Source organism: Alligator mississippiensis, chromosome 2 (genome assembly GCF_030867095.1).
Source record: "Alligator mississippiensis isolate rAllMis1 chromosome 2, rAllMis1, whole genome shotgun sequence".
Classification (NCBI taxonomy): domain Eukaryota; kingdom Metazoa; phylum Chordata; order Crocodylia; family Alligatoridae; genus Alligator; species Alligator mississippiensis.
In genome coordinates this window covers 55,883,998-55,909,225 of record NC_081825.1, presented here as the reverse complement: position 1 = coordinate 55,909,225, position 25,228 = coordinate 55,883,998, and the positions used below count along the sequence as shown (strand labels likewise).

The 25,228-nt window shown below is 44.4% G+C and overlaps 1 long non-coding RNA gene across 1 annotated transcript; it reads left to right on the top strand.

Moving 5' to 3' along the window:
* Positions 1–2,659: 2,659 nt before the first annotated feature.
* Positions 2,660–8,092, top strand: LOC132248543 (uncharacterized). Its single transcript, XR_009459767.1, has 2 exons — positions 2,660–2,720; positions 5,779–8,092. It is a non-coding gene; the product is annotated as an uncharacterized LOC132248543 (long non-coding RNA).
* The last annotated feature ends 17,136 nt before the right edge of the window (positions 8,093–25,228 follow it).

Sequence of the window (25,228 nt, the reverse complement as noted above, 5' to 3'; positions counted from 1 at the left end):
GGATGAAGTTGAATCTTACATATTACAGAATTTTTTCCATCACTAAGAAGCACAATTATTGTACAATGAAATAATTTTATGAAAAAATTGGAATTATTATTATTATATTTTTTAGGAATCTAAGGACAGTTAGGCCCAAATGTGGCAAATGTAAATGCATCTTCCATTACAAGTAAAATAATTTAGTATGATATTCAAAACTGTCTTAATGTATTATTTCACAAAGCACTTTTGAAATACTTTCAAATTCAGGTAAGTGCATGCTAAATTTTAAACATATTAGTAAACTCATATTCAACTAACTAAGGTTCAGCATGTGCTTCAATGCTTTGCTGGACAGGGACCTTATAGTTCATGAATAGTTCTGAGACTAAACAGTAGAGACCTTTGGAATTTTGTATAGCTTCCTAGGTTCTATTCCTGCTGATGACCTGTAATGGATGGCCTGTATGGGAATTTGAAACTCCCTGAACCCCAGATGCTTGAGATAAGCTTCCTCTTATGGTAGAAGTATGTAAAACTCAACTGTAAGGCTAGGTCTATATGGTATGATCACTTTCCCAATTGTTATTTCCCTCAGCCATATGGCCCAGATCCAAGAGGCCTATTTCCTAATGTGGAAGCATCTTAGTAGGCTAAATGGCAGTGTCACTCAGCAGTGGCAGAGCTAATTTGTCTATCTCAATCTGATCAGCCTGCCCCGTGGGCTGTAAAACAGGCATCTGATCTGAGGTGGCACTGATTATCTTGGGTTTTGACCTAGATCAAAACATGAGCGGAACACCCTTTATACATATAGCCCTTTCAAGCTGCAGTGCTGTCTCTGTCAGTAGGTGGCCAGCAAAAGCAGACAGGCTGACAGGCATGTCCCTGGAATGACTCACAGTTACTTAAATGTGCCATGATTAACTTACAGACATATGCAGCATTGCCCTAGGGGAAAAGTGTCAGCACATTTTATCTTATATGCTTCACAGGTGCTTAAAACAGGACAATGAACTTGTACATCTGTAGGATTCTGAGACTAAAGGCTTTCTTTCAAGGGAAATACAACTTCCATTTTCACCTGTACTACTTTCAGTTTAGGAAGGAGCCTATCTGGATCAGCACAGTGTGCTTCACAGCAGGACTCTCAGGGTGATAAATATTCCATGTAGAACATGGCCTAAATAGGTACCTGCTTCACACAGAGGAGAAGAGTCTAATTTTGCTAATAGCCAACAGAATTATTCTGTTAAATTGAACAGTAGGGGCCTGTGCTTTTGAGGTTGACAGCCCCGTTTCCTATTCCAGTCTTAATTCTTGGTTTTGGATTGCGGTGATGGGGCTTGATGAACTATGAAACTATGAAGCATACTTTTTAATCCACCTGTTGTATATGGGGTTTCTTAACTTGCCAAATGGAAGTTATTTGGTTGTTTTTAAGTATGCGGTAAATTTTGTGATGTTGTAGCAGTTACCAAAAAATGCTTTTATACTGGAAATTCTACACATTCCTCAAGAGGTACAGAAACCTGTAGGAAACTAACTTGATTCCTACAAAATACAACACATGGCTGCCATCAACAGTTATCTTGTTTTTTAGTGGTCAGTGAAGATGTATATCCCCTCCCAAGTTTCAGTACTAATAGGAGGACCAAAGTTAAAGTTTCCCAAACTTGTTAGTCTAGTATAATGTCTGTGTTCCCTTCGGTACATGGACACAAATAGGGATACATCCCTGCCCATAAGTCTGAAACTCCTTTCTTTTCTTAGTTAATGACTGATTCTTAATATAATTTTAATGTAAATGTATACACACAATCCCTAATAATTTGTTTCTCTGCTGCTGATGACCACCTGGGCTCTTCATCACTATGTCTTGTTTGGGATAGACAGCAAAATCCTTCAACAGCCAAGCAATGACAAAATTAAAATGTGAATAGATAGTTTGAATCAGTCTCCTCTCTGAACATAGCAGTGGCAGTTTGCTTTTATGCAGCTGGCTTCCATTATAATTCAGATTCCATCTTCACCTAGTCTCCCTCATATATTAATGTCTCAGTTCAAGTACTCTTACTTTTGTCATAAATTTTATTAAAAAAAATCTGGGATACATCATTTTAGAGCAGGATCTGGCAGTAATGTAATTTTCAGTTACTTTATTTTTGGCTTTAGAATTGTGCATGCCAAAGAGTGATAAACTAATGAACCAATCTCTACACACATAAGTTATGCTTAATAGTGAGAAGAGTGAGCATGATCTGAAATACAGTGTAAGATGAGCTTATCACAAGGAACATAGAACTTGTACACAAATTACCCTAACAGAGGTGTATTATTGTGAAGTAAAGCTATTCAAGGACAGGTGTGACCTCAGCTTATTGGAATCATGTGGTTGAAAAATTAATGACCAGATTATGTCTGAGTCTGCACTACTGTCCAAGGAGTTTTTACTTTCAATGCAAGGAAGTCCAAGTCATTGGACCCTGAATATCAATAGTGTGGCAGGGCATCTGTAGTGCCTGCCACTTTAAGGTTTTTATTTGGCAGTGGAGCAGCCAACAGGTGGGTAATAGCCTCATCAAGGCTAGCACATGACCCTAGGAGGACCCTGGGATTGGTTGAGGGGGTGGAGTAGCCTCCATTTTAACTCAGGCCCTCAGAAAGAGAAGCAGCAGTCTGAGCTGAGCAGGCCAGGAGGCAACATCAGGCTGAGTTGCTCCTTGAACATCTTGGAGGTAAGGGCAGGAGCTATGGGGATGGTTTGGAGGCATGAATGAGCTTTAGTTAAAGTGCCTCTGCTGCCATTTTGAAGCACAAGGTTGCTGAATATGCATCAAGTCTGCTCTGCTGTGTGCTAATTAGCATGCATTGGAGCAGATATCTAGCATGTGTATAGGTTCCCTATGTTCATTGTTCTTTTTTGGAAACCACTTCTTTTTCATGACTCGGTGGCTACTAGACCTGTGCGAGTCAGTAGTAATCCGATCTGGCTTTGGATCCAGCCACTTCGGATGGCGGTGATCTGATCTGGAGCTCCAGACCAGGTTTCCACCTCGATCTGGCTAAAGCGGCTCTGAAGCTTTGGAGCCGCCTCGGAGATTCAGCCATAGGGTATAATGGGGAATCAATGAAAAATCTATAACTTGGTTGTTTTTTGTCCAATTTGGATGAAACTTGCAGGATGGTAGCCTCTGCTGAGAGCATGAAACCTGCCAAGTTTCAAGAAGATTGATATAGGGATTTGGGGGGAACTGTACCCCAAATTCTTGAAAGCCAAACTCATGTCACAGCTGTGTGTTACAATGCAGGGGGGTGAAAACTACAGGGCTGGTAGCTCTTACTAAGGCCACAAAGTCTGCCAAGTTTCAAGGAGATGGGTGCAGGGATTTGAGGGGAACTGCACCTCAAGCTGCAAGCAAGCAAAACTTGTGCCATAGGTAACAGTGCATATGTTAAGGCGCAACGGGGTGACAGCTGCAGGGATGGTGGCCCCTGCTGTGATGCCTGCCAGCTGTGGAGGAGATCGGTGCAGGGGGAGTCTGGGACCCTGCATCCCTAGCTGCTGACAGACAAAACTCCTGCCAAGACTGTGTCTGTCTTGGGGCAGTTGATTGTCTGTATTGAGTCTTTCTTCTCCTTAGCCTGGTTTTGTAGGTGCTAATTGATGCTCGGTAACTCGTTATGTAGTAGTGAGGTCCTGTGTATTGAGCTGGTCCCTGAGTGAATCTTGATTGATTGATTGATAACTGGTAACACAGTAGCATGTCTCCCATGCCCCAAGCCAGAGACAGTCAGTCCCACAAGCACCCAAGGCATGAGTTTTGCTTGTCCGCAACCTGAGGGGCAGTTTCCCCCCCCCCCCCCCCAAACCCCTGCATCGATTGTCTTGAAACTTGGCAGGCTTCATCCTTTGTTCAGAGTCTACCACCCCTAAAAATTTCATCCAAATCAGACAAAAAAAACCCCAACTTATACATATTGTATTGTTTCCCCGTTATATAATATGGCTGGATCTCCAAGGCAGCTCCGAAGCAGTTTGGAGCTTTGGGAAGCCTAAGGAGGCCAGCACTTTGGACCCCGAAGCATCCAAAGCACAGCCCTAGTGGCTACTGTTCATTTTCAATGAATGAAGAGAAGATTGTAACTGAATACAAATACTTGAATTCACTTGGTACAGAAAAAATACTACATGTGGTACTGATTGGTGGGATGTTGGCTCTTTTTAAGTTGGAGAGCAAGAGAATTTTTGTGAGATTCATTAACATGGAAGAGGAAGATCTAGGATTCTATAATGCTGTCTATGAGGTCTAGGCATATATTTATGGAATTTAGTCTAGTAAAGAGCACAAAATCCAAAATTCATGCCAGATCCCAAGTTTCTTAATTTTTCATTGCTTGCTATGCTCTACAATTCTTTCCAGATACTGAGGTGCCAAAGTTTGCTTCCTTAGAGAGCTACTGCAAAGCCTTTTGTGCATTAAAGGGGCTGAAAACGATCCAACTCTTGCTTATTCTAGTAAAGCTAACCTCAGCAAGATTCTAAAGAAATGAATCCATTAATAAACGAGGAGGATGTGTAAATTAATTATGACTTCAAAATGGCTGAGATATTGAACTCCATTAAAAAAAATCTGTCTTTTGGGTTTCAAAAAGTGGGGGGGAAGTGGGGGGGGGGGGGGGAGGAAGGAAGAAAGAATGTTAAAATAGCTACTGATAAAGGCCAGTAAGGAAACAGTTGAAATATCCGAGCATGTACAAATCAGCTGATCTGAGTAAAATGCAGCGTTAAAAGGTGTAGCTAGCAAATGTCCTGTACTGGTGTGTGACAGAAATCTGCCTCTTTAAAGAAGAACTTGGAGGCAGCCAGCAGATGAGAAGGACACGCGGATTACATTGGGGTTTAAAAGAAAGAAGGGTGAAGTAGGAGTACCTGTGATGGAACAGCTCTTGCAAGAAGGGGTTACTGATCACAGACCTTATGTCTGAGGCTTGAATGATAGTGGCAACCCTCTACTTTTGAGGAAACCATATTACCAGAAAGATTAATCAGTTGGTTAGAGGGCAGAGATGGCAACAAATATTGTCCCAAGGTAGAAGGAATGACAAAAAAAGCAACCCATGTGTATCTTGAGTAACCAGTGACTATGGCTGTGGTAGATTGTGATAAGTCTATTTCTCTTTGAAGGATGTAAATGAAGGAGGAGGTAGATTTTAGTGTGATATTTAGACTGAATTTAGCCATATGTTTTCTATACTGGTGGTTCTATTTTTGCTGGAGTCAGCAGCCTCCGAATTCCCCTATTTCAGATTATGTATTCCAGGATAACTGTCTGAGAATATACTCTTATCTTTACTTACAGGACCCTCATTATGGTGGTACCTGAGCCCACCACCATCTTTAACATTACCAGCATTGTCACAATACCTCTGTGGGGTTTAGAGTTGCTATTTTCCCTCTTTCTCAGACCAAGAACTGAGGTACAATGAGACTAAGTGAACTGCCCTATGTAACAGAGTGGGAATTAGTCTAACTTCTCAACTTCCAGGCTACTGCCATGTGCACTGAAATATCCTCTCTTTCCCCTGGTATGAGTCATAAAGTACAATCCATGTTGATGTTGCACTTGGAATCACAGGACACCCTGATATTGAATTAATGGAATCCTTTCTTGTTAATGAAAATTTCAGGTCAAGCTTAGGTAAATGTTTCATACATACATGCCCAGGTTTTTAGGAAGTACACTAAATATTCTAAATTCTCTTCCAGTATAACTTTATTTTTTTTCTTCAAAGGGAGCGGGCTTTGTTCAGCAATGCAAATAAAGTGACTTCAGTTTGGATGCTGTATCGCCAGAGGTGACCTGAACAGAGTGAGGGGCCTGGGGCAAATCAGTCTATGCAGGGCCCTGCCCCAGCTGATCTCATGGGCCCTGGACCCGAAGAAGGTGCCACTGCCATTGGCTGTGGCAGGGAGGGGAGGATGGTGTTGAATGGCTGGATGCGGAGCCGCCGCTTCACCCAGCTCCATGCCACCACCGCTCTGGCCGGCTCTGTGCCACTGCTGCTCCGCCTGGCTCCACGACAGCCCTGTGTAGTGCTATTGAAAAAAAAAAAAAAAATTGAAATTGGTTTCAAATGATGGTGCAATGTAGCCACGATCATATACAGAAACTTTACTTTCAGTCTCTATTTCTGCTTGGTATTTAGCTCTCTAATTTTAATCAGATTGTTCTTGGGTCCTACTGTTTACTGCGTGCTCCCCCCACCCCCCAATATGATACGAGATGCCATCTTTCCTTCATGCTGGTTTTGTTCCAGACCAGGGGTGCTCAAACTATGCTTCTCCCTTCAGGGATGGATCAGGCCTGGGTCATGTCCCCCCACTCGCATGGGGTCACATTGGGGCAGGGCCACACCCCCTTCCCTTGCACAGCTGGGTCATGGTCCTGCCATACCTGCTCCAGGCACTGGCCTGGGTCCATTGGCAGGATCCAGCCCATGGAGGGAACAGGCAATGCTCATCTGCTTCATGAAAAGATTGAGCCACCGTTGTTCCAGATTGTTGGCTTCTAGGTATTTAAATGCTTCTTCTCTTTAGGTGGCTTATGGTTCTCAATCCTTGAGGTGTTACTTCTTATTTACTGTTTTCTTTTTTCTGTGCTTGGCTGGTTGTTCATTTGAGATGTCATGGAGTCCACTGACAGCATCAAGTATCTCCTTGTGTCCTTGTGCCTCCTCCTCTTCCTTCTGCTGCTTCTTTTCACTATGTTTGGCTTTCTCATTCTTGCTCATCAGCCATTTTAGGTTATTGTTTGGCATGCAAGTGATTTCCTATTGACTTTATTACCTTCCTACTGATCTGTTTCATTTCTACTGCATTTTTGGTTGTGAACTCTAGCTTTGGTTAAGATAACCACATATCATCTGAGCCGTTCTCAAATTATTGTATTTTGTGCGGCTACTGTGGCATGAAGTAATTTCTGAGAGCATCTAAAAGTATCCAGTACGTTCCTCTGTGCAAATATTTTGCATGCTTCTAAGTTTGTTTGTTTTTTCTATAACTAAACATTCTTCGTGTCCAACAACACAAAGAAAAGAAAACCATGTTGGCTAATCATGTCTAAATTTTGGAACTGGCTTTTATCGCCTCAGAATTGGGTCTTAATGTCTTAGCAATTGTTCAGTAGACTCTTGCAGCATTTTTTTTTTTTATTGACTCTACAGTCATTTTATACTTTTTTCCAGATTTTTAGGCATGGTTCTTTCCTCTTATTACTGTTGAATCTTCCTTTTCTTTTCCTATTTTGATTGTTATACATGTGTTCCGAAACATAAAATGTGCTTATTTTTGGTCTTTTGAGTTGATTTATGCTATTTTTAGGGATATTTGAATTTCTAGTTTTATCAACAATAGAGGACAGGGCTTAACTCTCCAGACACTTAGGGATATATTTTTAATTACCTGACATGAAATTACACACGTTTTTCAAAATGCTGTGCAAACATGTGATAACTGTGATATATTGTGCTTGTCATTGTCATCAGGGGAGCCCTTAACTCCCATGTGCTCCTAAAGCTGGGAATACCAGTCAACTGACTGGCCAGTGCATGGGGAGCCAGGGATCATGATCCCCAATCCAATAATCATGTTTTTTGCCATACACATGTGGCAGGACAAGAGGCAGGATTATTGGGATCATGGATCCTACAGCACCTTTAACTGAACATGTGTCGGGGATCTTACGGATGTTGAGAAGAAGATTTAAAAAAAACAAACCACTGAAGTTTGCCTTAGTACTATTCACACTTAGAGCCATGGGAATTTACTGAAATGTTCATGTGTGTATATATACCTCTAGACCCAGTGAGTGCTTTTGGAAATTAGGCTTTACAGATTACTGCTTACAAAGAGTCCAATATCAACAGTAAGCCACGCTGCTTGGATTGGAATGCAATATAAAGCACATATCTGAAGATAAAACATTGAAACACTGCTTGAAAATTCATATAACTATTCAAAATATTGCATCCATTTTTCTCAATATTTCAAAGTTGCCTAGCCACCTAACAGACAGAAGCATGAAACCATTTGGTGATTTTTTTTTTTCTTTTTTTTTCATTACTCTTAATTATGTCAGGATATAAAACAGTCATGACTAGAACTACTCATTAGGCTAAGGATTTTGTTTCGAAATACTTTGCCTATACTTTCATGTAAGTAATTTGATTTACAAAAGTGGACACTAAAGGAAAAGGGCTGAGTACTGTTCTTCTTGATTTGTCCATTGGGACATAATATTTAAAAAAAAAAATTGATTTGAGGTTCATTAATTTTGCACACATTTCATTAGTATAAATAAATTTCTGATACTGTAATGACATTATGGTATGGCTTTCACTAAAAAGCTTTTGAAAAGCAGCTCGGTGAGGTACCTTCAGCAGTGGGTAGATATAGAAAACATTCTGCATTATCTATTACTTTAATGAATACCATGCATACAATTAATATATTTGAGGACTGTACCAATAAACATATGATGAATGCATCAAAAGTGGTACGGCAAAGGTGATGTCACGCTATCTTTGGCACGTCGCTCAGATAATTTGTTATGTGACATCCTGGATTCTGGCATGAATTATAGCAGCTGCAGCACTGCTTTAATTTATGTTGAATAAAAGGGTTCATAGAGATTATCTAGGGCTGTGGGAGTACCTGATTACATTGTAGTCTTCCCCTTTCCAATTTATCCTGTATCCTATCTTCTCCTTGTCTTGGAATGCTCCATCTGTACCCAGCCTTTCTTGACTTCCCCTTGCCAAGGAAAACCTCACCTGCTTCCTCAGGATGGCTACAAACTCCATAGGTATTTCTTCAAAACATTGCCCCAGATATCTGTACTTATGTGCATGATTACATTATGCTGAAGTTATGATTGTATTGGATTTGACTACTACTGCAGCATTATTTGTTGCTCATTTTTCTGGGCAGATGACAGAACAGTATTTCTCTCTCCTGTTAAACCGCATAATAAAAAATGACATAAAATAACATAAATTGCTTGTGATGAAGGCAGCTATTGTTTTCAGAAGATGTAGGAAGAACTATTTATGAAATAAGGATTTGTTATGATATTTCATTTAATCTTTGATTCAGAATATTAACATCTATAGAAATAAAATGTTAGAAAGCAAACCTGCAGTCTTCATGGGGAAAAAAAACACTAAACAAATGCTGCCATTTCCTTAGTTGTCATGGTAACCTGTACTCTGTATAATTGTCAGACTTCCTCAGAGTGATGAAAATAAAGTAAGAAGTTGTCATACTGGATGACCCAGGTTCCTACCACAATTGTGCATTCATTGTCCACACAGTAGAAGTAACAAGAACTACACTTATCATGTAAATGCTAAGAAATTATATACATTTTTGAAGTGCACCAAAAAATATGGGATTACAACTGATAGTGTGCCTGTATGTTAGAAGGGAACAGCACAGTTTGGGGCCTGTTCCCATTTAATTCAGTTTTAGCCATGGCTCAAATGAAAAAAGGAGTAGAGTAATCTTAATCAGATTGCTCAAGAATTATCATTCATGGTGGATCCAAAGACAAACTAGAGGCTGGCAAAATACTATCAAGTATAGACTACATGGTTCCAGTATTAATAAAACTCCTTTTAGCAAATTGATACCTGCAAAAGGATTATACCTCCCAGAAATCTGGCATTCATAGTTTACATTAAAATAATAATGTACTGTACACATTAAAAGAATCTGCAGCTCTAAATCTGCCTTGTTATTACAAAAGTGGATTTTCATATCCTGCCTCTTCTCAAGAACACTTGCTCTGGAGGCATACAAATTCTAGCACCTTTTAGGCCTGCACTTCTTGATGTTCCTCCTTCTCCTAAATCTTGCTGTACTTGCACATCAAGGCTCCATCTCTGAGTACTATTGAGAGCCAAATTTTCAACCCATCACCAGGACTGCTTTTTTTCCCCTCAGAAGTTGTTGCTCTTCTCCCATGGGGTATGTCCAGATGAATATGCACTTGCCTCTTGCCCCATCTCAAACCCCTTTGAGGTGGGGCAAGAGGCCTGTGTGGGAATGAAAAATGTTCCCCATGCTGCAAGTTTGCAATGCAGGGAGCAAATTAGATCCCTGGATATTTAAAAAACCTGAAGTTTAAAACAGCAGGACAACCTGAGGCAACCAGAGGCTGGGTCCTCTACGGAGACACTCTGGCTGCCACAGTGTCTTTATGGTTGGCCCCTTGCCCTGGTGCTGAACACATGGTCTGCCAGACAGTGCAGCCCCAGGGCTCCAGTGCCATAAGTGAGGGGCTGGGGGGGATGGAGGAAGGTGGATGGGACTATGGGAGGGATCCCTACTGGCCCCACTTGCTCCCCCAGCCCAGCCCTGCCCTGCCTGGCCCCATCCCCCACCTACCCCCCAACCCCTACTGTGCCTGGCCCCCCTGCTTCCTCCCCAAGCCTCCCCCTGACCCCTGTCCTGCCCAACCCCTACTGTGCCTGACCCCTGGCCCCACCCCCCACCTGCCCTCCAAACCCCCCGACCACTGCTCTGTCCGGGCCCACCCCCACCTGCCCCCCAAGCTCACCCCAGCATCCCCATAGCAACCCCCCTCCAAATGCCCCCCAGCACTTACCAACAGCTTAGCTGCCGTCTGTATCACTGGGGCCCTGCCCACACGGGGCAGGGCAGAGGGACATCCCTAGCAGCCCCAGCCTGGGCCCTCCTGCCTCCCACTGCCCTGGGCTGTCTGGGGGGGGGGTGGGGAGGGGGACTCAGCCAGGAGGCCCAGGAGCTCCCCCAGCCCCTGTTTCTAGGAGAAGTAGAGGCTTTTTTTTTCATCTTTTTTCCTTTCTTTAAAAAAAAAGAAAAAAAGATGATGCCTCAGGTTGGGGGGGGGGCAACCATGGGGGACTGGGGGTGCAAGTGGGGGATGGGGCCTGGCAAGGCAGCCACTGGGAGGTATGGGGGAGCGGGGGCTGGGGCTGGGTGTGGCAGCCATCGGGGGGGCTGCAGCAGCTGGTGGGGGGTGGGGGCAGGTGGGGCAGCAGTTGGGGGGCTGGGGTGGGGCATGTGGGCCTTGCAGGGGGGGTGGCCCCTGTGAGGGCCATTTGGCCCCTGTTTCGGGGCCTGTTGGGGAGTCATAGCCCTTGTGTGGGGGCTGTAGCCCCTGTGGGAGGGCAGTACAATATATATATTCATGTTTCATGAACTCATGAAACATGTATTTAGAGTTCACTTTATTATTATGATAGAGACACTGGTAGGCTTCCACATTGCTTTAACACTGTACATATATCAATAAAACGTTGTCCAACTTATCGCTTTCTCTCTCTCTCTTTATAATGGTTTTTTGTTTTACTTGTGGAGGAACATGGATTTGGAGGTATTTTACAGAGTGACTTTGGGTTTTATTTATCAGGGATTTTTCAGTTTTCAAATAGGGAACACCAGAATTCCTGCTAGGGAGGCCAGTGGCAGGACCCTGCCTGCCCAGAGCTGGCACCTTGGACCCCGCTGGCTGTGGCTGACCTCCTGGCCAAATGGGGCCAAGAGGACATGCTTTGACAGTTCAAAGCAGGCCACCACACCTGCAACATCTTGTGGGCGATAGCTGCCCAGATGGCTGGGCAGGGGCACACATGGCAATAGTGTTGCACAAAGGCCAACTCTACAGCCACAACCCACTGGCTGTGCAGTTCCTATCTGGGTCTGGCGGGTGTGCAGCAGGTCACAGCCAGGCAGCAGCCCCCACTTCCAGACCACTGCAGTGGGTAAAGGGGGCAGGGAACTCTCAGGGCTGCTCCAGCAGGCCAGTTAGCACAAGTGGTAGAGTCCCCAGGTACCAATTGGCTGGGCCCCAGAAGCTTCTGAGAGTGAGTAGCCCTGAGCTACTTGCCAGGGCAGCTTTTTATACTGCTGGGGATAGCACAGGTGCTGGCCCTAGGCTCTAGCTCCCCCTGGCTGTAGATCCGGGAGGAACCAGGCAGGGTTATTTTGCCCCAAGTGGCACAATTTGCTCCACAACAAAGTGCATGTCCAAGCACGAGCACTGAGGCAAAAAGCCCTGGTTCAAATTTGCACTTCTTCTATTTTTGCTGCTGCAAGTGCACAAGCTTGCATGTGTGGATGCACCCATATAGTCTAACCTCTAGAACAGGACAGCGTAGCTATAGGAGCATCCTTTTTCAGTCTTATAGGTCTGTAAAATTAGGGGGATGTTTGAAGATTCCAATTATATACCTGTCAATACTAGTAATAGATGTCTTTGTTCACTTTAAGATACCTCTTGGATTATACATTCACTTGCAGTTGGACAATGAGTCAGCCTCAGTTTCTGGACTGTTTTTCCTACCATTGGTGTGAATTATTCTATTCTAATTCTATAATCTAAATTATGTTAATCTAGACAGTGTAAAATGGGGAACATGTATATCACTACTTGTTAAAGCTCTCTTAGGATAATCTATGGCAATTTTACACTCTACTATACCAGAATAAGCCTCTACTTTCTTTCCACTCAAACATACTATTACAGACAGCTTCCTGACTCTGACTTCATACAGGTTTATTAAAGGGAACTTAGTATCTAGTGAACAGAGCCCTGCTAAATCTTTTTAAAGCAAGTATTAACAAACATCATCTTAGTTTATTGGAACAAGAAAAATCCTCCAGCAATGAACAGAGGATAGAAGAAAGGGGAAGCGGGAGAACCCCTACCAACCTTAAAACTTAAAGAATGGGAGCTTAAAAATGCATGGAAGGGCGTCAGCAAATGGGGATCATATTTTCTACTCCTCTCTGACCTGTTTTTTTGAGACAGAAAGAGAGAGAGAGAGCAATCCCTTATCTTTAATTTCTTACTAGGTTTTTTTTTTTTTTTTAATTTTCTCATCCTCTATTTCTGTATTCTGCCCTTCTTGCATGAATGGCGTGTCTGACAGAAGAGATCAAAGGTGAGAACTGGAAGAAGAATACTGTGTAGTGGTGCTAAATTGTTTCCATAAATCCTCTGCTGGTGTGACTCCAGCCTTTCTGTGTGTATAGGACAAAATCCAGGACCCAGAAGTTCATGGGAATTTTGCTGTTGATCTCAGTTCATAATTTCAGTTTTAATGTTTTATCCTCTTTGACAGTATCTTTCTGTCTGAGATCTATTCTTATCCATCACTGCCTACATATTTAAAACTGGTTTGTTTCTGAACAAGTTCTTATTCAGTTCTTCTACTGGGAAAGTCTCGTTGTGTAAGAAAAAAAATGTTAAGTAAAACACTTTGTTTTTTGTTACTGTTTTGTAAGATAAATCTGTATCGCATGAACCAAAGGCATAACTGGCCAGTACTGTGCCCTGGGCAGTGGTGGTGCTCAGTGCAGGGGCAGCAGATGAAGTTTTGCTGCTGCGGGAGGGAACATACCCTCATCCTTTTTTTGGCACTGACACATGTCAAGCACCCATTTAGGCTAGGAACAGACCTTACACATAAACTGATTTAAGTGATCAGAAACTGGTTTAAACCTGTAACAGAACAGATGTTCAGTGCATATAAACCAGTTTGAAAGTGGCTGAAACTAGTTTGAGATAAACCTGGTTGAACGTAGTATCAGACTTAACTCATTAAGTCAAACTGGTTTATGCAATGTCTGTCCCAGACCCCTTGCTGGTTTGAGTTAAACCAGAGTCTCCCAGCATCCTGGCATGCTCTCTGGGCTGGGCAGGATTCTCCACTTCACAGCAGAAATGGCCCCTCCTCTTTGCTCCCTGGCTGGAGCTCAGCACAGACTACAGGCACAGCAGGTTCTGCTGGTTTCCCTGTGTCCCCCTCTTCCCCCCCCAATGCTTAGGCAGAGATCCCTTCCTTCTCTCTGCCACAGCAGGAACTATCCAGCATGTGGTATGCTAGCTAATGCCAAGAGGTGTCTGTGTGTTTGTCTTTCTCTCCAGTTTCGTTGGGAAAGGCTGAGAGAACAGTGACCACTTAGGACTTTTTGGAGCTAATCAATAGGTCAGCTGGTAAGCTGTTTAAGAAGTTTGAAGTAATGTAGAGAGAGGCTATTGTTTTGCTAATCAGGTGATAAAGACTGTTATCAGCCGCCCCCCCCCCCCCCCTGCTGGCTTGCTTGTCTGTCAGTTTGCTGCAGACAGTATGACAAAGCAGGGAGGGAGATTGAAGTCCTCCATATCATCAATAGATGCATGCACTGCACACACACCCTTACCTTAAAATGCTAGCCCAGGGCTGGGGGCTGCCGACACTTCCACCCCTTGAGTAGCCAGCAGGCAAAAGCCTGTGACTGTGCAGGCAGGCCTCCCTAATAAAAGAGCCATGTCAGGGCCTGGCCACCGCCCCCCAGCTCAGCTTCCTGCAGAGGGGAAGGGGGGGCTGCTCAAGTGCCCCTTGGCTTCTAGCCTGAGCCACTGCAGGCATGTGTCTGAATTTCTTCAGTCCAAAGAGAATGCCTGTCCAATTTCAAACCAATTCAGCCTAGCCCAGTTAGACTAACCTGCAAAGATTGAATCAATTCAGGTGCAGGCTCTTTGAATGTCTGTCCCTAGCCTTAAACGCTGGTTTGCAGTGGCAAAAAGGAGTTGATATCTTCTGCTTTCCTCTGCAGCAGTGAACCTCTTGCCACTGCTGCTGTATCATGTGCCACGGTTGCTGCTCTTCCTACCCCGCTGCTGGAGCTGGAGTCAGTACAAGGAAGGTGCAGGGTGTGTGGGAGGGAGATGTGGAATAAGAGGATAAGGAGCTGCTTCAGCTCCATTCTGGGACTCTCCCACCCCTTAGGCAGCACCTGAAGTTCATGCCCATTTTCCCACCTATCATTATTGTACTAGCGTGAACACTACCTCATTTGTTTTAAAAATATCTGTTGTTTTAGCTGCAAAAGTCAGGTATAAAAGTCTGGTCTCACATGTTCCCCATCAACTCTAAATGATTCCTATCACAAGAATTTTCTTAGTAAGAGACCAAGTTCACCTTTGTGGGAAGAGATGATTTTGTTGTTGTTCAGTATATACACTATTCAGTGTCATGGTATTTTAGTTCATTATTCGAGCCCCTAGAAGTTGCCCCAGAACAACCATAAGTAATATAATGTCTTTACAGCTCTATTTTTTCATAAACTACAACTAGATGGCAATACATAAAGCTACTTTCTGCTAATGCAATAAACTTTATATAGCATAAAGTACCTACCCATCAAAAATAAGATACCTAATTTTCATACAAGTTACCTAGGAATATGAAAATGGCACACTCATTGTTAAACTCACTTGCTTTTATTTCTGGCCCTCTTTGTATATATTTACTCTTGAAGGGAATATTTTGGTACCATACAACCATGGGAAAAGAAATGACTTGTTAATTAGGGCTGTGTGAAGCTTTGGTCGCTGATTTGATTTGGAGGAGATTCGGCCCAATTTGGCAGCTGAATCTCCAAATCCAAGTTGAATCAGGAGACCTGTTAATTTCTCTGAATCAAATCAGAAGCCTCCAATTCGCTCAGAGAGATTCAACAAATTGGCCATAGACACAGCTTCTGGTCTACTTCTGGGTCTGCTGCGGCACTCCCGTGGGACTCCATCTACCCCACCATCCTCAGAGTTCATGAGCCATGCCTGGTACCTCAAGGTACATAGGAAAAACATATAAAGCTGTGTCTATGGACAAATTGCTGATTCTCTGAATCAAAATTGAATCTTTAGATTCAGCTGAATCAAATATGGGACAGTGACCTGAATCAGCAAATCAAATCACTGTGCCCCGAACTGGGCCGAATCTGAGTCGAATACTGCCCAGTTCACACATCCCTATTGTTAATATCTTCCCATAAGAAAAATACCACCCCACAAGTACCCTTCCAAATTCATAGATACATGGAGTGATGAATAGATTGATCATTGATGAACATGTTGAAAAACACTGGTTTGAGTCCTGAACCCTGAGGGACGCCACTAATCATCTTACTCCATGTCGACTTAGTTCCATCCATGAATACTCTCTGGGTCTTACCTCGGAGCCAGTTTCTTAGCCACTGGACTGTAAAGTTGCCAAGGTCACAATTTCCCAATTTTACCATAAAGACATTGTGGGAGACTAATTAAGAGGCTTTTTTGAAATCCAAGTATATGACATCAACCTCATCTCCCTTATCCAGGTTGTAACAGTGTGGAGTCTTAGGGTTGCCATGATCTCCCCTAAGGCCTCCTTTACCATGCTAAGTTGGCCTAAAGGGCACCCTCAATTCTCGCCCGCCACGTCTTTGATGAAAATATGTATATTAGAGAGACTGCCTTTCCATCACCTTGGACACTGTATGCTGTACGTTCAGAGCCTATGGACTCCTGGATCCCTGATGGGTCCTGCTTCAGAATAGATGTTATAATGGGTGCTTCAGGGCACCCTAGCCTTATGGGCTCTGCATGGCTCCAGCCACCCCTTTACCACGCCCTAAGCCTTGCAGATGAAACTGAAGTTCTTCGGTCTGGGCCCTGTTATAATTTAGCCCCCTGGTTCTCCTCAGGCTCTTCGGCACCCTGCCTCGCTTGGTGCCCCTCACAGGCGCTTGGACTCTCGGGCACCCTGCCTTGCTTAGCACCTCTCACGGGCGCTCGGGCTGTGTGCCCAGAATGCTGCAACCTCTCTGGCACCGGGGTCCCCACGCTGCTGTGGGTCCCCTATGAGGCCTCCTCCTTCCCCTAATAGCCTCACCCAAACCACCAGTGTTAAACAGTAAACAAAAAAGACAAACCCCTGGGCTATAACAAACACTAGCCATCTGACTATAACCTTATTCCAGCCACCCCTGGGGTGTTCCATCCTTTACCTGTCTCAGGGCTGTACCTGCAATCAGGTCTCTCCCCTCTGCTTGCTCTGGGAGAGCTCCTTCCCCCTTGGCTGCTGGCAGGGAACTTCCCCTCCTGGCCTCAGGCCTGGGATTATGAGAGAGCCAGGCCCTACTCCTTACGGTCAGCTGACCAGATGCAGGTGCTGCCACTTCCCTCATTAACCGGTTGTCCCAGCAACCTGCATGTGAGTGTTTATCTCTCCTCTCACAGTGGCAGGCACCTTAGTGCCCTGCTACACACCTCCCTGCCTTAAGACCCAGACTCACCGGGGCGGGTCTTTACTCTTGTCCATCTCGCATCTTTTGTTTTGGTCCTCTTAAGTTCTTGTTCTTGCTCCCCAACAATTTAGATATGTAGAGGTGGAAGTTTTCAGGAACCTCCTGCTCGCGTTTTCCCTCAAGGCACACCACGTGGGATTTCATAGGAGTTGCCCCTCCACAGGCAGTCCCCCCACATTAGCCAACCTTGGTAGGCTGAACTTTCAATCGGTTGAGCTCCCGCCTTCTAGGGTCTATCCTCTCCTCCCATGCTAGTCTCTTGTGGTGGCGGGGGGGAGGGGGAAGAACATTTTTTTTCCTCCTCACTCCCATAAAACTGAGCCCCGTTGTGGGCTGGCTTAAATCTTCTCAGTCCTCCCCCGGGAGTTTTTGCCTACTTTTTGGGGGTTCTTCTCCCCCTCACATCCAGTTCACCTATATTCAACCCCTGTATACCCTGGTTTCTTTCCTAGGGCAGGTTGTGGGGTTTCTCATCTCCCTATGACTCTCTGGAGATCCTGAAGCCTCCCCCAGATCTCCTACTGCCTCCTCACATGTGTATTCTTCTTTCCAGAACTCTACCTTACCCCAGCTGTGGGTCTTCCTTCCAGTCCCTTATACATCTTCACATATGCTACCCCCCTTTTGCTTTGATGAGCTTCCTCAACATCCATCACCTGACCTGCTTAGGGATATTACTTATATAAAACTGAGGCTTCTTCTCAGACTTTTGTCCCCCTCTGGGAGTTGGTTCCCTCCTCCTCGTCTCTTGTCCCTTGGCCCTATTTCCTTTCCTGGGCTCAATGGTTCCCATTTTAAGGGGCCTATCTTTGACCCATATTGCCCCAGGCCGCCTTTGTACAGTCCTGACAAATTGAGTGGGAAATCTCGTTCCTTGGGATAGTCTTTTCAGCCTTCCCTGCCGTCCCCATGTTTACCAGGTCTACTTTTCCTGGCCACCCCTGACTTGACCTTGTAATTTTTCCCTTGGCTTGTGGTCTAACTAGTTCCCCCAGCTGGCATCTTAGCCAGCTCATCTCCATTGTATGGTGCTTCTGCCATTTTTCCCATCTCTGGTTCCAACATTCTAGGAGTGCTGGCAGGGCCTCCTTTTGTAGGGTCCCAGGATTTTCCCCTACGGATCCCTCCTCCATAGCATTTCTCTCGGGCTGTCCTGGTCCAGCCTCATTCCTAGGATCCTCTGGGCCTATGTCTCTGGGGCACTTCCCTGGCTCAATATGCTTCAGATTCCTAAATTGGGTGGTTTCCAGCAGTGTCTCTACTTCCTTCAAGGCACCCTTCAATCCTTTCACCTCTTGGTATTGCTCCTGGTGTTCCAACTTAGTGGTCACCACATACTCCACTAGTTGGGTTCCCAGTGCCTCCAACCTTTCCCGCATGGTGTTTAAGGTTTGAGGTTTCTCTCCTGCTTCTACCAGGTTTGTTACATGCATTTCCTCTGACCTCTTAACCTCCCCCAGGTCTTGGATCTTTATAGCCATCTGGTCATTTGCTTCTTGTAACATTTTTCTCTCAGTCTCCAACCCCTGAATTTCTTGCCTCATAGTTTGTACTTCAAGCCGTAACTGTTCCCTTTCTGCACTTGTTCCTACTTCTTTGGCTAGGCTATCTTCCACGAGGGTTTTAAGGCACTGAACCTGTTCCCCAAGTTGATCTTTCTTCCCCTCTACACTCTGTAACTGTGTCTGTAACCGGTTGTTCTCTCTCTCCCTGGTCTTTAGCTTGCCTTCCAGGGACAGCCTTTGTTCATACAATGCCTCATAATTTGCCACACAAACTTTCATCTTTTCCATCTCCTGCAGGATTATCTTGTTTGTCTCTACTGCCTGTGTATGGCTCTCAAACTGTTTGTCCTGCATTTCCTGTGCAAGGTCTTCTGTACATATACTTTTCTGTTGCCAGCTCTCTAGCCCCTCCTGCAATTCCCCTATCCAGTCCTCTGGGCTTCCTTTTGGAGTACTCCTATCAGGCTTCCTGCTACTTCTAATTTCCATAGCACCTCCTTGTGTTCTTCCACCTGTTTGGTTGCAACACACTGGCCCTCTACCAGTTTTCTGGGACCTCTCCAGAGCACTACAAGTTCTCAAATAGCTTTGCCCTTCATTGTGCAATGACATCGGCCAGTTCTTCCAGCACTGTTGGGTGTACTTCATCTGGTCCTGCTGACTTGTAAATATCCAGTCTGTCTGGATGTTCCCCCCTTTGCCAACTGTGGGTGGGTGATCACCCCCACCTTGATCATCTTGTAAATAATACTCTCCAGACATTTTAGGCATTTATACACATGCTCCAGAAAGTGGAGGCGGGGTGGGGGGTGGGCACTTTAATTAGAGTGGGTTCAAGAGCCTCTATAATTAAAGCACCTGGAACATCACATGTGTCCATGTCCCCATGCTTAAAAATGGTGGCGGGGGCACTTTAGTTAAAGCTCATTGAATGAGCTTTAGTTAAAGTGCCCTCACCACCATTTTTCAGTGGGGGGGTGCTGATACATGTTGTGGCAGGGCACCAAACAGGCAGCAGCCAGGTGCCTGATAAGGGTGGCCATTTTGTCCTAGGGATATAAACTGGGCTGCAGTTTGCTGTAAGAAGGAAGTAGGAAACATCAGGCTGAGAGGCTGCTCTGGCTAGAGTCAGGAGGTAAGGGTAGAGGCTATGGGGAGGAGGTAACCCCTTGTCTTGGGTAAGACACAAAACTGCACCCTGCAAGGGAAGGGTGGTCTGGTAAGGCTCCTAGTGGCATGGGAGCCTCCAGGAAATGCCAGATCAGTTACCTCCCCAGTGAAAGGCAGGTCAGGGCACCTTATAACCCCAGCCCCACATCCCTGTTGGTGTTGTAATGAGCAGGGGAAGTCCAGGGCTTGTTAAGGAGCCCTGAGGCAGAGCTCAGGCTGGAGGAGGGTCCGGGGGTTGCACCCAAGCAGCAGGGTAAAGCCTGGGGCCATGAGTAAGACCCTGAGAGAGAGAGAGGGGTGATGATTAGAGTGGCCTTATGAATGTGGGTGAGTGAGGAGGGCCAGTGGATGCATAGTGGCCTGGCAAGGGGCCAGAAGTGAAATAAGCCTACAGATGTAGAATTGATTAGTCAATGCTAGGGTGAGGGTAGTGGGAGACCCCTAACAGACTGTTCCAGGGCTAACTGAGGTGAGGAGAACTAAGCCTGAAGCCAGGTGAGGCCGGGCAGGATGTGTGTGTGGCCCTGAGAGAGAGCAGTATGAAAGAGCCTAGGTGAGAGCCAGTGGAGTAAATGGGACCCTGGTGAGAGAGGGGTGGTATGTGACTGATTTTGAATAAGCTTGAATATCATGTCAACTGGAATCACTGAAAATCATGAAAAAAACCTATTTCTATCTGGATAACTAAAATAACAAGACTTCAAATGGCTTTCAATCACATCCAAACTATTTTAATATAATAAAAGCCTTAGTTTGTCTGTCTGTCTCTGTCATGCTTTATTTGCACTGTGATTGATTGTCTTGGCAGCCAATCACAATGCTGACTGAAGCAACTGATCAGAGTGCTCTGCACAGACACACACACGGTGGAGCACCGCTCTGCCAGTAGGGACTGAGGGGCCGGAGCAGTGGGGGTGAAGCCAGTGGCACTAGCCTCACCCCTGCCCCCCCGCAAGCCTGCTTCTTAGAGGCAGAGAGGGATGGTGGGGACGGATTGGGGCAGTGGAGTGCCACCATGACGGAGGGGATGGAGTATGGGAGCATGGCCCCACCCTCCCCCCTGGTCCTGGTCTTGCTCCTTGGAGGCAGCAGCGCAGGGTGCTGGCAGCCCAGCACTGGCCTCACCACCTGCTTCAGCCTCACCACCACTGCCACTGCTGCTGGGCCCTAACAAAAGCCAGCAGGGAGGGGGAGGCAGAAAAGGGAGGGGGGCATGGTGGCAGCACCTACTGCTGCCACTGGGCCCTGAGAACAGCCAGAAGGCAGGGGAATTAGGGGGGAAGAGGGTTGCACATGGCCTGACACACAGTAGTAGCACCATGGGGTGGCGGCTGCAGCTGCTGCATGTAAGCTTCCTCCCCTCCCCTGCACCTAGGAGGCAGTGGCATTGCAGGGTGGAGCATTGGGGGGGGGAGGCGGGCACACAGGGCCAGAGGCAGAGCAGAGGCAGCACAAGGGGGTGGGTGATGGTGCTCTGTTACCCTCCACCGCCCCTCCCCCCTGCCCTGTCATTCTTGATGGATAATTGGCTACTTAGGCATAAAATCTCTCATACACATATGGAAAGAGAATCTGTGAATCAACTTCCCGTTTTAATAACGAATTACTAGTACGTTTAACAAATACAATTGGCAACTCATAAATTCAGGAGCACTGATGTGCTTTTAGTAATCTGTAAGAAAGTTTTACCCTTAAATGTTTTTCTCTATCAGTTTTGTCCTAATGAATATTGAAGGCTACCATTTATTTAGCAAACATTCTCCCTTTGTGCTTTTCTGCATTAATTAATGCTTGCAGAGTGTCTGAAAAATATAAAATTCTCTGAGTCAGTTATTAAGAACCAGGTCCTACAAGGCTTTGTTCACCCTACTTGTCCTTTTTTGAGTAGGCCCATTGATTTGTCTGGGTATTAATTATAATTACTGTTTATCACTCTTAGACACAAACTGTTTGTGGAACTTGGCTTTGGAAAACAATTCACTACAGAGTGTTCTTCTACATATAAACTTATATATAACACTTCATCTTCTCCCTTATGCCAATTGCTTGCATTTATCGTTGTCAATGAGTTTTTCATTCCAACTTGTTACTCTTGTTTTTTCTTAATACGGGGGTGGGGGGGGGGATGCCTAAGGCTAGTATATACAAACAAACAAAGAACTTCCAGCAGTAATACAGTAGCTTTTTAAAGAAAAATAAAGAAGGTTCTACAAACCTTGGTCTTCATGAAAGTTCAAGCCTATTTTTGCCTTTATTCTATTATAGACAACACTTAGAAAATTCTGGTGTAGGAACATCTTGGGGAGTGATGAGAAGGGAATGAGGGAGACAAAGCACTTTAGAAAAATTACTTTTGGCTGGTGTGCAATAATTAATACAATTACAGAGACCATGCCACTTGATTCTTATTAGTAGTAGGACCCAGTTCAAGATAGTCATGTTTCCCTTTTAAGACTTGAATGGTCTTATTTCAAGGTGCCTCAAGGCCTTGTCTTGCATCTCCCTAATCCTTTTTTGACACTTATCAAACTATCCTCTTTCTTCGACTCATGAGTCTTACAAATGCTGATCTGAAAGGCCTCTTCCCTGAAGCATCTGCTGGAAGTGATTTTCTGTATTTTTCTACTTCACAGTTTCACTCCCCTTTGACTTTCTTCATCTTGCTAAATATGCAGCTCTTGTGATCTCTTGGTATATTCACAATGATTAATAAACATCACTAATAGAAAATAAAATTATCCAAAAGTCAGCTCAGCCCCTCCCTGTAAACAGTATTCCTTCTCTCAATAGCCACAAATTCTCCCTGAAATAAATAAGTTGAATTCAAGCATCTTACTGTGAAAAGCAGATATATTTGAGGCTTTATACCAAGGTTTGAAGATCAAACAATTTAAGACTGAAAAGGAAATATATTCCAGGAGTGAGAGCACTAGATTGAGAACTTCTGTTCATCCTACCGATCACACACTTCAAAATGGGAGACAACTAACAAGAGCATCCCAGATTATTTGACTTGTATGAAAGGTGAATAAGGACAGAAGTGATCTTTAGGAATGGCAGGGTAACAACTACATAATGCTTTATAGATCTAAAATCACACCTAGAAAGTAATCGGTAATAATTCTAGTCTGTGAGTATAGATATAAAACATTCCATATCCAAACCACAACAAGCATTTCAACTATTGTATTCTGTATGGGATGTAGATTCCAAGTAACTTTTAGAGGTAACTCCTTAGTACCATAATTAAATCTGGAGGTGACAGTCACAGAAAACTCTTGAGTTTTTTTTCTTAGAGGCAAGGTCTCCAAGTCAGGTGCAGATGGAAAAAAAAAAAACAGTTAATGGCCTAATAATGCATGAGAGAATTAAGGAGCAGAGGATGATGAAGGATGTTTTCAGGAGACAGTCTTTCTAATATCAGATACATAAACCAAGGCTACAACCCCTCCTCTATATAGTTCCCAAAATCATGTTTTGTTTTCGCTTGTTTTTGAGCTTCAGGTAAGTTCCTATGTCAACCTGTCTCCAGGAAACCAGAGATGAACCAAGTAGATCTGCTGTGGATCCTCTCCATACTTTGAGGCAAATGAGTATATCTTTTGACTTCACAAACAACATTAAGCATAAACATAACTACTTATCTGAACAGGTTTATATTATGAAATCCATACAGAGAAAAAAAATTCCATGTTCTTTAAATGAAAGAATATGTACCAGATTTGTTGCTACTAAGAAAAATAGTCTAGTGCTCTCTATGATGGAAAGAGATTATGCTTACCAACTGCTGAAGTGATTTTCAAGATCTATTATTTTCACATTTAAATTCTATTTCTGGCTTATCTTTGTCTTTAGCTCAGGATGTGCAATATATTGTGAAATCTGCTTATCTGCTTCCTGGCATGTCCTTGGTAAGGATAAGTACATTAGAGGAACACCCAAATCTTAGATTTTTTTCCTAAAACACCCCCTAAGAAGGGCTGCTTTAAATGAAAATCTTGGATAAACGTTATAACTATCCTATGTGCCATGAATCAACCTGCTTATGAGCTGGATCCTACAGATTGCTGAGCCACCTGCAACTAGCAAGAAATTGAATTGTGGGTGTTCAACACCTTGTAGGTTCTGACTCTATATTATGTAAATACTGAAATAACTATATCATTAATAGGCTTAGTTCCTTCTAGAGCAGGCACATAAATACATCAGATTACGGTCATTTTCCTGTACTCCACCCATCATGTTGACTTTTACTAAGGGCTTTCCTTTCCCAGCACTAGGGAAGTTATGCCAGCATCAGACAACGGGGAACCCAAAGCTGATGGCTAACTAGTCAGCAGAATAACAGCCCTCAACGTACATTTCTGGATTGGGTGGGAGAAATGACGATAAACCATGCCACAATGACTATCCCAGGGAAGGACTGGTTACAAGGGGAAACCATTTTGCTGCTGCTTAGTACCTCTGGAGAGGAGGCATGTTTTGCTCAATTAAAGTAGTCTGTCTCCTATGTCCCCTGGCCTTTCTCTCTCTTCCCCCAAGAATGACTGAAATTTCTAACATTCATAACTGAACCTTTAAAAAGAATCAACTATGGTCTTTTAATCTAAATCTGAAAATTTCCCATCCTTATTGTTTAATTTCTCAAGCAACACTGTGGCTATGGTTCTTTTGTGACAGGCTAGAGGTGAGGTCAAATAAAACAATTTACATGCATTCTTCAATCAAAACTAAAAATAAAGCATTGCAAATCAAAGGTGAGTCAGGGCAATCCTGATTTAAGCTAGAACACGGAATAAAAATCTTTCACATAATAATATTTAAGGACACTACCAAACTAATAGGTGTGCTGTGATATAAAGATGTTAAGAGTCCAAGTTGGAAATGCCACTTCTGCTCCTCTTCCTGCCCCTCCTCCCCCAGCTTCTGTTCCCTCTCCCCTTCCCCTTGCTCTACACTGGCAGGTTCTGTCCATGCTGCAGCCTGGGGCACAGAGCATGGCCCCATCCCTGTCCATAAAGCAACTGGGCAGGGTGTGCAGGCTAAGGGGTCACGCTGGGGCTGTGCTCAATATCCTAGGCTGCAGCATGGATGGAACCTGCAGGTACAGATCAAGGATAAGGGGGCAGAGGGAAAGGGACAGTTGTAGAAGCAGAGGCTATATGGGTTGTATGGAGATGGCAGGGGAAGAGGCAGTGGGGTGGATGATGACAGGAATCAGCTGTGGCTATGGCTCTGACCCTCAGTAGGGGTCCAAGCCACAGCAGCCACCTACCCTTCCCCACCCCCCTCCACCATTCTAAGATGAGGGGCTTCCCCCCATGTTAAATGTGGGGAAAAAAACTGATTTTTAGAATCAAGTGACTACTGTAGATCCTGGTGATGTCAGTCAGGTCACAGCTCCTTCTCT